Source organism: Humulus lupulus, chromosome 3 (assembly GCF_963169125.1).
Source record: "Humulus lupulus chromosome 3, drHumLupu1.1, whole genome shotgun sequence".
In the NCBI taxonomy this organism is placed as follows: Eukaryota; Viridiplantae; Streptophyta; class Magnoliopsida; order Rosales; family Cannabaceae; genus Humulus; species Humulus lupulus.
In genome coordinates, this window is record NC_084795.1 from 14,354,409 (window position 1) to 14,359,198 (window position 4,790).

The following is a 4,790-nucleotide window of genomic DNA, read 5'->3' on the forward strand; positions in this document are numbered from 1 at the left end:
AAAGCTTTCTAGAAAAATCATCAACAAAGATTAAGAAATACCTAGCTCCTCAGTGTGATGGTACTCTTGCTGGTCCCCAAAGATCCAAGTGGATATAATCAAGTGTACCCTTTGTTCTTTGCTGTCCTACACTGAACTTAACTCTGCAAGCCTTCCCGTAAATACAATTCTCGCAGAATTCTAAGTCTTCAAGCTTGTCCTTTCTCAATAGACCTTGCTTGTGTAGCTCAGCCAATTCCCTCTCACTCACATGCCCGAGCCTCATATGCCATAGAGCAGTTTTGTTTACTTCCTGTTCTAAAATATTCACACCAGAATTTTCAACAGTCTTGCCTTCTAGTGAATAAATTCCATTCTTTCTGGTCCCCTTTCATAGCAATCATAGATCCTTTCAAAACCTTCATTATGTCATTTTCAACTTTAATCTGAAAACCCTGATCACCAAGCATTCCTACTGATATCATATTTCTCTTCAATTCAAGTACCAGCCTAACATCTTTCAGCATTCTTTCAATGCCATCATGAAATTTAATTTTCACATTATCTCTCCCTGTCATTTTACATGATTTATTGTCACCAAGCAGTACCTTTCCACCATCTTCCTGTCTAAAAGACCCAAACCAAGATCGATTTGGAGTCATATGGAATGAACATCCTGAATCCAGGATCCATTCATCATCCGAGGCACAAGATAATACCAGTAATGCATCTGAGGACTCATATGCATCACTAGCTACAGCAGCATCCGCAACCTGTTTATGCCTATCTAGACAAAGCCTTCGAATATGACCTTCCTTGTGATAGTGATAGCACTTAATAGTATTCAAATTTGATTTTCTTGATGCAGACTTGGATCTTGATTTGCCAGACTTCTCATTCTTGTGATGCTCATTCTTTTCAGATCTCCCTCTAACAGTGAGACCTTCGCCATTACTCTAAATATTTGCATCATTCCTTTGATTCAACTCTCTTGAATTCAATGCATATTGGAACTCATTAAGAGTCAAAGTGTCTCTTCCATACAACAAGGTTTCTTTGAAATTCTCATAAGACTTCGAAAGTGAACTCAATAGTAACAAGGCTTGATCTTCATCCTCAATTGTTACTCTAATGTTTTCAAGATCAAGAATCAACTTGCTAAGCTCATCAAGTTGTTCATCAGCTGATATCTCATCATTCATCTTTAATGAATATAGAGCCCACTTCAAATATAGCCAATTAACCAAGGATTTCTTCATGTATAACCCTTCAAGTTTCTCCCAAACACCTGCAGCAGTAGTCTCCTTTGAGATTTTCCTCAAAACTTTATCTCCAAGATTCAAGATTATGGCACTGTGAGCTTTGTTCAACGTGTCCCTCTTCTCCTTTTTAGTCAAACTTTCTGCCAAATCCTCCCAACAATGCCTCTGACATGCCTTAATGAACAAGCAATGCCTTCATCTTGATCCTCCATAGCTCAAAATCATTCTATAACGCCCTGCTAATTAGGGTCTATCACTAAGTGTATTTAAAACTAGTGTTGGACTTGCTAAACAAGTTATTTGGACTAAATGTGTGATTAAGCCACTAAAGGTTTAGGTATTAAAAACTTTTGGTCAATTCATAAGCATTTTCATTAAATTAAAAGCATGTTCTTTACACGGGATCCCAAAAACATCAGTTTAAAAGCTGGTTACAACATTCAAGTTACATAATAAGCTGACCTAGGCAGCAAAAGTTGGGTTTAACCCTAGTTTCCATGATCATCTCGGCCGTGGTGTTCGAGCAGACTGCATATGTATGTGTCACTGCTACCGCCCTCCGACTCATGGTTGGTTGAGCTTCTCTTTACCTTTACCTGCACCACAAAGCACCTATGAGCCAAAAGACTCAGCAAGAAAACATATTAAACAATTCACAGAGTAATATATCCATCAAACAGTAATAAATGAATCTGGTGTACTCATTATACAAATCAGCAAACATAGGATCACTCGAGTACGTGTTGCACTTCCTTTCAATTTGTTGGCATCCGAGCCAGTCAAGTGTGTGTTGCACTCCCAGGGTGGCCTAGCCATGGTGGCCTGCACTATACGTGCACAATGCCAACCTCGGCTTATAAACTGAGTCCTTCAAGTCCTTGAATTATAAGTCAAGCCTCACATGCGCCCGACCTGTAAGTCAAAGCTTTACAACCCTCAACTTATAAGACGAGTCTCTCAAAGTCCAATATGCCCTCGACTAATAAGGCGATCCTCAATTAACATTCTAACAATCCTCTGGTTTATAAACCGAGCTTTCTAGTCACACCAGACAATCACATATTTCATTTAACATATGAATCTACAGTCATAATGCATTTTAATACACTCAAACAACAATCATAGGCATAACCATAATTATGCGCATTCCAATGTACTTAACCCGATATCCACAAACATAATTATAATCATGCTCATTAACAGGGTCAAAGCCTTAATCATGTTTATATTTGACCATCGAACTAAGCCCTAATCACACATTCACATACTGGGTGTAGTTTTCTTACCTTCGATCCAAGAAAAAGTTACTAGCGACGCCCCTTGAGTACGATCCCTGATCCGAACCCTTAGTGTTGACCTAGTCACAACCATAATAAGGAATTCCATCAACAACGAATGATTAAAGACTTCCAAACTGAGTACTAGCCTGCGGGACATCTAATTCCACCCAACACGGAAGTAGAATTGATCCTGGAGCCCAAAACATTCCTAGGGCCAAAAATCCCCTTAAGGGTCGTAACCCTAAGGACCCATGGCGCAGGCCGCCTCTAAATCAGAGGCTCGGCCTCCCTACAAAACCAAACACACATCGCAGCGCCTCAGGCCCGCCTCTGCCTCCGAGCCCACCTGGCTCCTTCTTGCTCCATAGGGTCGCAGCACACCAAGAACAGGGCCGCGACCCAGCCCTTCAAACCCAGAATTTTTGGGTTTTTCCTTAGCTGAACCCAACTAAAGACAACCTAATTACTCCCCAAATATTTCAACTCCATATGATTAACGTAACCCTTTCCAGCAACAAAGCCTAGCAATTACTAACTCAAAACTCATCAATACATCCAAAATTTACTCACCCAACTCACATACATGCAAAACACCATAGCTCTAAGTAATTCAACTGAACTAACATGAGGAATTCAAATTAAAAACCCCTTACCTCTCCTGTATGATTCAAGCTTTAACCCTCTCCAAACCAATCTCTAATTTCAGGCCTCACTTCCAAGCTAACTTCCTTCCAATTGACTCAAGCCACCCAAAGCTCCAGAAGTTAAAGAGAAAACGAGGGAGAGAGAATAAGAGCAGCTGAGAATTCCCTTTTTGATTTCCCAAACCTTCTGATAAGTTCCCAGCCCCCAAGTCCTATATTGGATAGAAATGACCAAATTGTCCCTTGCCATTAGCCTATTCATCATGTGCTCTCAAGGGCAATTTTGTCCTTTGTCTCATACCCCGCTATTCACAATTTACGTCCTATAATTCTTCTTACTTCCAACATTCTCACAAGATCACTAGATTATTTCCCATTACCCGTTAAATCCTAGTAATGTACTAAATTACTAAAAATACCCCCCTAAGCTCGCTCCGAGCCTAATATTAAACCCCGTTGTGACTTTTCCACTAACTTGCTTATCAGGATCGCCTAGCGTCAAATAACCCAAATATATTCACATAATAATGTGGCCTCAATCACACAGTCTCGAATTAACAATTATACCCCTAGCGGGTCAAATTACTATAATACCCTTCTTATAAGAAATGGGCCCACACACACATATTTAATATTTCTAACATGCAACCATAATTATATTATAATATAATTCACATAATAACACAATTATTGCCTCCCAACCCCCTAATCTAGGCACTAAGCCACATTAGAAAATTTGGGATGTTACACATTCTGCCCAGTGAACTTCTCAATATCGTGTTAGGAACGAGTTTCCTAATACGCACGGAATGGTGGTGGGTTGGCCCAGTGTACAACAAAAATTTTGTAACATATTTAAACTACCTTTAAATATGCAGATCCATTAATATACATACATTAATCATAAGCAAGAAAAGAATAGAAAACATACCTCTTGATGTCTATCAAGTGTCATTGCTATCTTTTCGTAATTTGAACAAACTTCTTATCCAAGCTGCTCCCAGGTACTCACACCAAGATCTTCCACAACATTCTCTACACCTCAAGAAGTGTGTGGGCACTTAGAGAATAAAAGATGGTTGATTTATGATTCTACTTGATGTACTCAACACATGAGATCAAGAGAATATGCTTGAGATTGGTTCTATATCTTTTTCAAGGAGAGATCGAAAAGTATCGTTCTTTTCTTAAATAAAATTGAAAAATCTATCCCTGAAAATTATGTTGTACACGCCACACACAGTCCATGGACTATGTGTAGTCATGTACCACCCTATATTTTAGGGATATTTGATTTTTCTATTTTTATTTAATTAATTATTCAAACTACTTTGTCAGATAAAAATCTAATAACCTAATAACTAATTCAAATTTGAATTAAATATATTTTTAACTAATTATCAAATATAATTAATTATTTGAATAAATATCAATCTTTTAAATTCAAATCTAATTTAAACTTATAAGATTATTATCTCCCACTCAAATAAAGATATTTAATTAATTGTTACCAATTAATTAAAACCAATATAAAATTCAAAATTAAATATTTAATTTATTATGATTTCAAAAATAATAATTAATTAATAATTTAATATAATTTCAAAATTTAATTTAATTATTTA